The sequence below is a fragment of the Triturus cristatus genome, chromosome 8 (genome assembly GCF_964204655.1).
Source record: "Triturus cristatus chromosome 8, aTriCri1.1, whole genome shotgun sequence".
In the NCBI taxonomy this organism is placed as follows: domain Eukaryota; kingdom Metazoa; phylum Chordata; class Amphibia; order Caudata; family Salamandridae; genus Triturus; species Triturus cristatus.
The window spans coordinates 712,267,516-712,280,388 of NC_140591.1; positions in this window are offsets into that span (position 1 = coordinate 712,267,516).

Below are 12,873 nucleotides of genomic sequence, written 5' to 3' on the forward strand. Positions count from 1 at the left end.
GAACAGGGCTATCCCCGTATGAGGTGATCTTTGGCAGACCACCAAATATGTGGGGGACGCCGATACCACGCAAAATAACTGATATTGACTGTAATATGCTGACAGATTACTTGGCTTCCTTGATGTCTGCACTACAATCTTGTCGTTCACAGGTAGCTGCAGCTTTTCCTGACAACACTGAGGTGAAACCCCATGACGTAGTTCCGGGAGACCTGGTACTGGTGAGGAACTTTGATCGAAAGACTCAGCTGGAACCTAGGTGGAAGTCACCGCAGCTGGTCTTGCTCACCACAAGGACAGCCGTGAAGATCGAGGGCAGGAAAGGCTGGATTCATTCAAGTCATATCAAGAAATTTCATGGACTACCATCGGATGTGAATACCACACCTCGTGTGTCTTCACCCATTGACTCAAAACTTCCTTTGGTTGAAACAAGCAATCACGAACATTATAAACTAAAACTTAGGTCTAATCAGTCAAGCAATTTGATTGTTTAAGTCCTCTCCAAGGTGAAGCGGTTGAATTGTCTCTGACATGTATCCCTTAGACCTGAATAGAGAAAACACCCGAAAAATGTTGAAACGACAGGCGTACTGTAAATCACTGCGTAGTCATTGCACAGTGACGTTATTAATTTTGTTTTTCTTAAGTCTTTTAATAATTACTGCAAGTATATTGTTACACATATATTATCCTATCTCTAGACATGTCTATAATATTACTGCTGAACATTCTTTTAGTGAATTACCTCCGCTTGAGTTGTCTTACAGATTTGCGCTGCGCAATAACACGTTTATTAGTATGTTACATCATTCCCATCAGGTTAGCAATGCTACAAATTGTTGGATATGTGGCCGACTCCCTCCCTATCAGAATTATAAAGGAATTCTACCTCTCTTTCCATACCCGTTCACACACAACGGCTCCTGTGGAGCATGGTTTAGTTTAATTAATTCCCTAGATTCGAATTCTGCAGTTTATCATGATAACTGGGTATGGGGAAATTTGAACTTAGTTTTACTTAAAGTCTGCTACCCTAACAAGGAGGGACTTCCCCAGAGAACAGGAACTGATCTAGAAAATGAAGTGTATGGATTAGGTAATTTTACGCTTAATCTTATGATCCTAAATGTCGAATCCGAAGCTACTCCAATATTGCCTGCTATGTCAATATTTCCAGTAAAAGGTGAATTATGTGTAAGAAAGAATGGTTCCATACATATGGGCCATAGTAGATGCACCACTGTAGTAGAATTTAGTGATCAAGGCAAGTCTATATTTAGAGCTTCCCGCCATTCCTATTTCATATGTGGTCAGACGGCATATGTACGTTTGCCTCTAGATTGGGATGGTACCTGCTACATTGGATTTCTTTTGCCACCTGTTTTCCTAGCTCCTCCTGATTATCACAGAAATACTCATTTAGTATATAATAGAGTAAGGAGAGATCTCCCAATAGTCGATTACACTGAAACAGCATGGGAAAAATACACAGATTTCAATAAAGGTCTCTTTCCCTATATAGGTACCGTTACTAATAGTAAGCTGATACGTAGATTAACTAGAACCCTTGAAGCAGTAGTGAACGAAACTATTTCCGCCTTAGGCAATTTAACAGAAGAGCAGTCTGCTATGCGGATTGTTGTGCTTCAAAATCGTCTTGTTCTTGACGTCATCCTGGCCGATAGGGGCGGAGCCTGTAGGGTCATCGGATCTAGCTGTTGCATTTTCATACCAGAAAATTCGCCATCTGTATATAAAGCCATAACTCGCCTTCATAAGATTGTAAGCCAGATACACCAGAATCCAGGCACCTGGACTTGGTCCGGTTGGTTTTGGAGTGTATTATCTACCTTTGGATGGAAGGTCCTATCCTTCCTAGGTATTGGCCTTCTCATACTATTCAGTTGCTGTCTATGTCTACAATGTGGACCAGCGATCTGTGGTCTGTGTGCCACATCGTGTATTCCACCACCAAGATTTCATTCATCACGGAAGAAGAAAGAAGAACAAATGATGCTATATGAACAGATCAATGGATTGATGAAGATTGATATCTCTTAACGGGCAAGTAGGGGACAAGGAGGGAATGTGGAAATATGGATTTTTCTGATCAGTTATGTCCCCTATCTTGGACCCCAACGGTTCCATGTATGAATCACAAGTACATGTATGTTCCCTCCAGTTCTAGTTATGAAGACGCAAACACATGTGCGTCCACCGTCAACATGTCCTCTTTCAGATCCGCCATGAATAGGCCGGATATTCCATTCCTAAGTACGAAAGGCCACCGGCTTTATATGGTTCACTTATGCCATTTTACAGTCCAGGCAAGTAGGCCCTGATTCTGTCATCAAGCTCTTCTTGCCTTCTGCTTCTGAAAGCTCCAGTCTGAGCCTGCATCTGTGACCATGAACTTCGTCTCATTCCCTGCGCGGCTCACGAAGTCTGACATCAGCCTGTTGCCTGCCAAAAACTGTATTTCACCTTCGAAATTATCTGCTCCGTTCCCTGCCCAATGCATTCCTGTCTAGTAGTTTAAGTAAACATTCTGCCAGCTACCGAGCAAAGGCCCGGCTTCTCTGTCTATTATGCAAGTAATTCATAGCCCTATTACTATGGAAGATTTCCGCCCTCACATCTAGTGTAGACACTTAGACGCTTGCACACGCACTAACAGTCAGTATAGTCAGTATAGAATAAGATTCTACTCTAAGAGACCTCTCTTTTGGATAACATAGTTCTTTAAACATAGGATGTTAGATATGATTTGGGATTAGGTTGACTTGACCCTCCAGACTTCTGTCGCCACATGTAGAGCTAAATGTCAAGTCCCCTTCACCCCCTAGTTGCACGTCAATCACACGTCATGTTGCTGCGCGCGCATTTCTGCCAAGTATTTCTGCTGACATTGCGAAATTCTTTCATGTAACCACCCTATTATGACATCACACCTGATGATGTTCTTTAGTCACACCCAGTTACGCCTACTTTTTGCTACGCATGAATGTATTATCCACACTATCAATTGTTACGCCTCTTGCATTTGCTTCACTGTAACGCCTATTGTATAAAAGTGATTAATTTTCAATAAAGTATGTACTTCACTTCCTGAACCTTCGTGGTGATGGAACTTGGAGCAACCGATTCGAATCGACCATTGGAATAAAGCCCATTCCGAACCTCTAATACCACGGATTCTGCCTCTTATTTACTGAGCTATTTTTATTATGTTTCTGTATCAAATTAAGTCCCGGTAATTAAATTATTTACCACACATGTTAGATGCTAACACCCCAATGTGCCAACATGCACCACCCACACATTAGTTGTACATGCAAGTGAACATGTAGGAGTATGTCACTATACACACAGCACATCTCTTGCTACTGACTCAGTACAGATGTCCGGATGAAGGGATGGGCAGAGACTCATTTCACATGCTTGTGATGCATGCCAGCAACACACACTATGATGTACTCATGTCCTGATGGGCAATGCCACAATGGGGTGCATGGTGCACACTTGAACACAATGCAGGATCACTCATAGCAAGTTCAATTCCATGGCACTGGGATGCCCTGAAAGTCAGTCAACACTGTCTCCTGTCACAGGGGAGGGCATCCAGACAACAACAATATGCACTGACTCACAATCCTAGCTCAGGGGTAAAGCTAACTCTGCAGATGACCAGCGCACTTGCCCATCCCATGCAAACAACATATCCAGGACCCAGAAGACCCCACATCATGCAAATCAGACATATGAGTCTCCGCAAACACAAATCCCTGTACATTAACACATCACAGTCTGCCATGCATGTAACCCAGCTGCATGAAGGACACAGTTGCATACACCATTGTGCGCTGTCAGATGATCACACACCTATATGTCACACAGGTCTTGTCTCTCACAGTCACATCTCAGATGTCATGCTGACCCTCTGAATCATGGACACCCCAGTTGTACATAACAACAAGCCACACCCTAATGACACAGAGACAGACACCTGAGGGCACATGTCACTAACCACAACCTGCTATTTCATACACAGGAGTGGGATTACAGAGTGTTTCAAAATGCCCTTGAGGAGCCATGACTGGCCAGGTCTACGTGAAACAGTGTTTGGCCCTGGACAGTAGTCAGGTGGCTAAGCAAGTGTGACATACTTGATATACATACTCCTGAGGCCCCAACATTGGAGTCCCCTGCTGCATGGGTTTGTTTGGAATACCCCAGCCACATGTTGCGAGTCAGACCAGCAATTGGAACACATCTCAAGGGCACACACAGATCACATGTCAGATCTCAGGCATTGTGTAAACAATTGACCCACACATGAAACACACAAGAGAGTCACGGGAACAGATGCTGACCGGTAGCTGAAGCATAGCTGACTGCAGGGACACAACGCCCTAGTGACACAAGCAACAGACTGTAGAGGCCACACCTGTGGAACAGATGAGGAGGGTGCATCACACAATTGAGGGACCTGAGTATTGTACTACAAGACCTACGTAATGTGGAAGTGTGACCAGGCCAAAAGACTGCTATTAGCTTGTCAGACATAGTACACAGATTAGGCATGGACTTACCCCCTTCCTGCTGCTGTCTGGCCTCAGCTGCCTATCCAGGTCCGGGAAGACCACCGCCAGTATCTGGAGCATATGGGGAATCAGGGTCCGGTGTCCGCCCCTCCTGCGTGGAGGTGACAGCTTCAGCTGGACTCTAGCTATCCTTCGGGTCCAGCCCCGAATGTCCTGCCACCTCTTCTGGCAGTTCGGATCCGGCGCTTGTAGACCCCCACAGAATGAACAGCCTGGGCGATGGTCAGCCAGATCTCCTGCTTCTGGTTGGCATCAACCTGTGAGGATGACAAAGTGAAAAGTACATTAACACACATGCCCCAGATTTGTGTAGCACACATTTGGATATACATGTCATCATCACAAAGGGAAATGAATTACACAGGTAGTGCAACCATGGGGAAGGAAAAATCACCTGCATGTCTGACATGTTAACAATGCCTGGATAGTTTAAGCTTGCAATAATGCACTTTAGCAGCAGGAAAACTATTCATTACATGTACCTACACACTTTGGGGGATGAAAGTAGTCAGTGAGAATGCTTGGCACTGGTGTACACACTGCTAGTACTGCTAGTCAGACAACATGCATAATTAGGAAGTCAGTGGACTGCACACTCACCTGCTCCCCTGGTTTCCCATAGAGCTTGCTGTCCTGTGGAAGGAGCCCGTCCAGCAGGGCCTGGTTCTCCTCCTCAGTGAAGGCTGGGGCCCTCTCCAGAGAACGTGCCATAGCAGGAGCCAGAGGATGCAGAGACAGCAGAAGTGGTAGCAGGGATGTGGTCCAGGAGCATATAATCCAGGCAAGTGAGCTCCCTGGGGGCCAGCCAGCCTTATATCTGTGCTGCAGAGGCATAATCTGTGCCATGTGTCCCAAGTGATAGGTCCAACATGGTTGCATTCTATAAATCTGGCCAATCCATTCAAAAGTACGACTCGTACAAGCCTTCCACATCGTTCAAATCTTCACCTTCATGGAACACTTGAAATTGCAACATTGTTGTAGGCATCCAACTGAATTTCCAGTGCACAACTCGTACAAGTTTTGAATCCACATCCGTATCCATGACAGTCCGGAGCCAATGGGTGCGCCCGGCTCGTTCAACTGACTTTACAATGCGTATTTTAAATATACACATGCACCCGTCTCCATACGATTCAATGGCCAAGGCGTACGCCTGTCTCGGAGCATGCCTGTACGACGCGTATGCATGATAGTCACCCACGTCAGTCCTCATTGCATTCAATGACAAAGCGTACGCACGGCTCGGACATGACCCGTGCAATGCGTACGCATTGTTACCCGCGTCGGTCCTCATTGCATTCAATGACAAAGCGTACGCACGGCTTGGACATGACCCGTGCAATGCGTGCGCATTGTCACTAACCCTGGGCGTAGTTCACGAAGTAGCACTACGCGAAGCTACGCAAAGTGCAATTCGCACTATGCTACGCGTAGCACTTCGCGAACTGCGTAGTACCCTGTTTGCACTGTGCAAGATGCCGTTTTCAATGATTGCACAATGCGGACAAGCATCCGGCACTGTGCAATCATTGAAAACGGCATCTTGCACAGTGCGAGCTGTAGTTTTCTGCCGCTCGAGTAGATTTTTACTCAAGCAGCAGCTTTCTCAACGTGGACTGGTAGTTTCTCATAGCGAACGGTCGCGAGCATACGCGACCACTCGCAATGAGAAACCTGACCTCCCCGCGTTGAGAATCTCACTGGGATGTTTATTTTCCATGCTCGCGATCGGCAACTTGATGTTGCTGATCGCGAACAAGGAAAAAGTCTTGCCGGGATGTTATTTTGCTTGCTCGCGGTCACCAACTTGATGTTGAGGACCGCGAGCAAGCAAAAAATGAACGCTGCACTACGCAACGCTACGCTACGCATGTTTGCACTGTGCTACATGCAATTCGCGTAGTGCGAAGTAGCGCAAACTTTGCAAACTACTCGAGCGTAGCGTAGTGCTTTGCCCAGGCTTAGTTGTCACCCGCGTCGGTCCTCATTGCTTTCAATGACAAAGCGTACGCACGGCTCGGCCATGACCCGTGCAATGCGTACACATTGTCACCCGCGTCGATCCTCATTGCATTCAATGACAAAGCGTACGCATGGCTCGGACATGACCCGTGCAATGCGGACGCAGTGTCACCTGCGTCGGACCTCATCGGTGTGACTATTATACAGATGCAACACACATATACTGGCCAGGGACACCTGTGCACACCTACCACACTACAGCATTGGCCACACAGTGTCCCATGGCATGTAAGGCTGCATTCCCTGGGTGTTTGGGGGGGTCATATCTGGTTTTTTGGCTGGCACTTTGTGCAGCCACTCCCAGGCTGTGCACGTGTACATGGGGGCAGAATCCTTTGTTTGTTGTGCACATTACCACTGTGATGTGCAATTGTACAGTAATGGGCATGAGTCACGGACACAGTGTCAGGTTGGATATGTTTAGGACAGGTCACATACACCCTGAGTCCTGGGGGTGATGCCATGTATGTCACAGTGAGACCTGTAGCCACAAAACTAATGTGCACCCACAGTCTGTTTGCATGTTGGGTCTCAGATGTGTCTGATCAAATGTGACCAATGGGTGACAGTCTCCACATCCATGTGGTATATGCATCATCCCTGATGGGGTGTGTGTCTAAGAGACGTACATATAGGGCCGGCAGGAACAACAGTGGCCACTACCTGTGGGACTTACGCTTGCCTTGTGGTGTGTACGTGCTACGCCATGTCCATTGCTGTGTTGATGTGGCAATACAGGGACCCTGGGTTTCTGCATGGCAAAGATCTGTGATGCCTGTGAGACATGAGGCCTCAATTGTCACTGTGGTGTGTGTTTGGAACATTGCAGCAGCACATAGGTTGGGTGACACAGCCAGATGATTGACCATTGCACTACGTAGGACTCATGTGGACATGTGGAATTGAGATGTGAGGTGGTGGTCTTGTAGGTGACATATGTGTCCATGACCAACAGCAGACACCTCAGTACATTGTGTAATGTAATGATCTAGCATGTGACATTGATCGTGGTCATGGCCACATGGGTGGATGAACTGACAATCTTCCTTTGTGCATCTCTGTACTGCAGGGCACCAGCTGTCCATCGGCCATTCCCAGACCTCGCAGCCATGCAGGAACGCGACTGCATCAGACGGTACCGCTTCACCAGGCCACTGATTGCAGAGTTGGTGGAGCAGTTGGGCCACATCTGCTACCTGGCCGGACATACCCTACAGCACTAACCCCAGAGGTGAAGATGATGGCAGCCCTGCACTTCTTTGCTACTGGTACTTTCCAGTACAATGTGGCTACAGCTGGTGGGATGTCGCAAACGATGTTTAGTCAGGTGCTACGCGATGTCTTAGAGGGGATGTTGCAATTCCTCGACCTGTACATCAAGTTGCCGAGCCCAGCTGGACCCCCTGAAATAAAGGATGCCTTTTATACACTGGGGAGGATGCCGAACGTCATCGGATCTATTGATGGGACACATGTTGCCCTGATAGCACCACAAGCACATGAGCAGGCATACTGTAACAGGAAGCACTACCATTCAATCAATGCTCTGGTGGTCTGTCTTGCTGACATGTCGATCACACATGTGTGTGCACGGTTCCCTGGTTCTGTGCACGATGCCTACATTATGAAGAGTAGTCGCGTTGCTACGCTGATGTCACAGATGCCAGCTCAGCATGCCTGGCTTGTCGGTGTGTACTGACTGTTTCTCATTGTGTGTGTTTGTCAATGTTGTATTCTGCACTCCTACAAAACTCAGCTACTTGTTCATTTTTGTGTGTGTAGGTGACTCCGGACACCCCAAAATGCCATGGTTGCTGACACCCCTCAGGAACCCTGTGACACCAGCCGAGCTGCGCTACGATGAGGCACATGGTCGGAGCAGGAGGGTGATTGAGCGGACATTCAGCCTCCTGAAAAGCCGCTTTTGCTGCCTGGACAATACCTGTGGGGCCATCCCATATGAGCCTGCAAAGGTGTGCAAAATAATCCTTGTCTGCTGCATGCTACACAACATGGCGGTGCGGAAGGAGGTGCCTCTCATCCAGGATGACGATGACCAACCTCCGGCACCTGTGGAGGATCGCAGCCTGGGCCAAGATGCCAGTGATGATGAATATGATGGTGACGTCCGCTCACAGCTCATCAACAACTTCTTCACCGGATTTTGAGTTTCCAGGGTTGTTATGTGAATGTATGGAGGTAGCCTGGAATGTGTTGCTGTCTGAGTGTGTCTGTGTGCCACTTGACTGGATGCGTGCTGTGATGTATCCATTCAGGTGGTGTGCACTCCACAATATGGTAGTACTGCTAACTAGTGTTTGTGTAGGTGTCTTGCAACATGTTTTGTGCATGTGTATTGCATTTCTCTCCTTTTCTTCTGTGCTTTTGACTGTATCTTGTCTGTCCTTCCCAGGGTACTTTGCCTGTTGTGTGGTCAACACTGACCCCCAACACCCAGAAGCCAACACCAGTGTGGAATTTGACAATTCCCATCAACTGATGTACCACAAATCCCTGGACTTCCATTCTCCAACACATTGAGAGCGTGTGTCCACTGTTACGTAGAATTACCGTGCAACGATTGTGGAATAAACGTGTTGCTGATGTGTAATGAACCTGTGCTACGCTTTGTTATGTGCGTTGTCTGTCTTCCCACATCTGAGTGACATCTGCTTATCTCACCTGTGGACTTGTTACCACTGACTGGGGTTGGTGTTGTGTCTGTGCATGCCTATGCGTTTTACGTCAACATCATTGTGTGTGATGAGTAACATGGCCATGGTGAGTATGTTTTGTGTTTCCATAGTGGTGTGTTTCCCTCACATGTGTCACATCACCATGACTCACCTTACATTGGTCACATTGTTGCAGTATTTGGCATGCACTGTGTTGTGTAGCAGATCGACATCTCCCTGAACATGACAAGTTGGAATCACAACAGAGGCAAGTATGGTGTACTGGTGAGTTTATTTACAAGCATGTGTGAGGGAAGTGCACAGGATGGTGGGTGCTGTACATTGGTTTGGGAATCCAAAGTTCACATTGGAGTTGGAAGTGCTGGTAGATGAAATGTCCAGAGTAAAGTCCACAGTCATCTGCTACATCGGCCCAACATGAACCCTCCATGTCATGTGGGCGAGTTGTGTGTGATAGGACAAGGTGAACGGGTTGCGCACAAAGGACATTGTCCAGAACAGGTTTAGAGGCCCTGGGGGATGTGCTGGGACATCTGCCTCTCACATGTCCTTCTTCGGACGACCCCTCTTCTTCGGGAAGGGGGGGTCCTCATGTGCAGGCCTCTACAGTGCAGGGGACTCTCCGCCAGAGTCCTCCTCCCTCCCTGTGGCGCTGGCAGATGGTGTTGCGACAGATGTTGTGGGCCCATGGGGGTATGTGGACAAGTTGGTGTTGATCTGGCGTAGGCATTGGAGCATGTCCCAATGCACCGCAGTAATGTCATCCCACTTGGCCTCCATGCGGGCATGGTGGGCGACCTGCTCGTGTTGCATGTCCTTGAGGATCCCCACTACCTGGCCAAATCCTCCGGTGCTATCCTGGTACGCATCTAAGATGCGTGCCAGGTGGGGGTCGTCATGCAGTCCAGACCCCTCTGCAAGGCGTGCCCTGTGCCTCCCACCCCTCCCAGCACCCCTCTACACATGGGCAGGACCAGCGGCGGGACGCACAGGTGACACTGGGACCCCTTGGGTGGTGTTGCTGGTGGTGATTGCTGTAGCTTCCGGGGGGTCCTATGTCCCTGTGCTGTGGGTGTTGATTGGCCTTGGTCTGTCCGTGTTTCCGGGGGTGCCCTGTCGGTGTCCAGATGCTGGAGGCGTGGGTACAGGGGGTGCAGATGTTGATGCTGATGGTGCTGCATGATGGCTCACAACGAAGGGGCCAGGTTGGTCGTCGTCATCCGAAGAGGACAGTGAGAGAGTCAGACCAGAGAGCTCAGTGTCCGCCAGAGTCTGGGACTGGGTATCCTCATCATTTGGTGCTGGGTGCCCAGCACCACCTGTGTTTGGAAGAGACACACAATGTGATTTATGTTTCTACATGAATCGATGGTTCACAAACATGACTTTTTCTACTTTTCGAACAGATGCCTGCCTGTACACTGCTTTTTCCCAGCTTGTCACGGACAGAGTTTGATATTGTTGTTGGCCATTTCCCAGCATGGCCTTGTGCTCCCCACAACAGAGCCCAGTGTCAGACATCTTGTCAGTCCCTTCCTACTCCCTGTGAGGCGAGTATGGTTCAGCTTGATCTTGCTGGGCCATGTGGGTGGGTGTAGGTTGTCTGTGACTGCGAGTCCCATCATACTCTTGGCTACACTCCCCTTCCCAGCATGCCCATACTTCCTCCCTCTTGACTCTGCTTCCCTGTGAGGGGGTGTGACAGCAATGGCAAGATGGCTGATTGTGAAGTCCTGGTGTTTGTTTGGCTACAAGTCCAAAGTGAGCCCCTGTGCTTCACACAGCAGCACCCAGTACAGGGTATATTTTGCTGATATTTCAATGAGGTGTGTGTCAATGCATTGTACCCGGTGACTTGTGTGGAGTTTGTGTTGAGGATGGGGTGTCTCCCCATGCTGGTAAGCATGGTCAGGGCTGTCAGTCCTCCTTCCCATCATGAAACCTGCTTCCATTGTAGGGCGTGCAAGTTGTCTTTCAGGATGTCAGTCAGTGGTGTCCTGCTTCTGATTTGCACACAACCCCGAGCAGGGCCTTGTGCTCCCTACAGCAAGACCCAGTGTCAGCCATCTTGTCAGTCATTTTCTACTTCCTGTGATGTGGGCATGTTTCAGAGAGGTCTTGATGGGCCAATCAGGAGGGGGAGCATTATCTGTGACTACAGGCCCCATCATGCTTTTGGACACAATCACTTCACCAGCATCCCCACTATTCCTTCCTGACAGTCAGCTGCACTGTGAGGTGGTGTGTTTGTGGTGGCAAACTGTCTGGCAGGGTCTATTTGGCTTTGTGCCACTGGCTTGCTCTATTTGTTTGTAGGTTGGTGCATGTCATGACAGTTCCCAGTCACTCTGAGATGGCAGGTACTGTGTTTGTCTGACTGGCATACACATCTTGGTCTGATTATCTATTGGTTAGTGTAGCTTGGCTTGCGGTGCATGGTTTCACTGTCCCCTTGCCACATAATCATGGGTATGCTGTTTGTGTACTCACCAGGCTCTGGGATGTGTGTTAGGCCATGGACACTCTGGGCGCGATCTTTTTCGATGAGTTTCTTGACCCTCCTGCGCACGTCATACCACCTGTTCTGGATATCGTCCTTTGTGCGCCTTGCTGGTGCTTGTGCATTCACCTTGTCCACAATCCTCGCCCACATCTTGGTTTTCTGTGAGATGGGGGTCCTTTGGACCAATGTACCAAACAAATGTGGCTCTACTCTGATGATCTTGTCTACCAGCACTTCTAACTCACTATCTGTGAACTTTGGATTCTTCTTTGGGGGCATGGTGATGGGTGGTGGTGGTGAAGGATGTGTGTGTGAGGGTGCAAGTGAGGGTGGGTTGGTGTTGGTTTTGCTGGGTGTTTGTATGTGTGCTTTTGTATGAGGTGCTGATGGTGTGTGAATTGTGTGATGGGTGAGTTGTGAGTGTGTCTGGGGTTGCTGTGTACTGGTGTTTGCTGCTGGCCGTGTCTCCTGTTTGCAAGGGATGATGGTAGTGATTGTAGTCCTTTATATAGTTGGAGTTGTGGGTGTGTCTTTGTCCCATGTATTTTTCTTTGGTATTTATTGGCTTTGTCATTGCTTGTTTGGTCCTTTTTTTGTCTTTTTTCCTTTGGGTTTTGTAGGCATGAAGGAGATGTTCATGTGATGGAAACGGACCCTGCTGTTGTCTCGTGCGGGTTTCTCTGCCTCGTTCACGCTACCTATCTTCTGTGTTTGGTACGCGGCTGACGCGGCAGTCTCTATTGCTTGTGTGCCGGGTTGTCTGTGCCTGTCGGTCGTGCGGCTTGGTCTCCGTGCTAGTCGGTCTGGTTTTACACGAATTGCATCGTACTGCGCAAATCGTACATCGCGGGTACGGGTCGGTCGGGTTCATTCCGGGTTCGTGTCGGTCGGTGATAATCGCGACGGTTTTCCGGACGGATCACTATTTTCCCTACGGCTCGGTCGTACGGCTTGTATTCCGTACGTGTTGGTTGTAATTCACACACGTTGCATCGTACTGCACAGGTCGTACGGCGCTGGTCCGTGTCGGTCGGTATTCGGT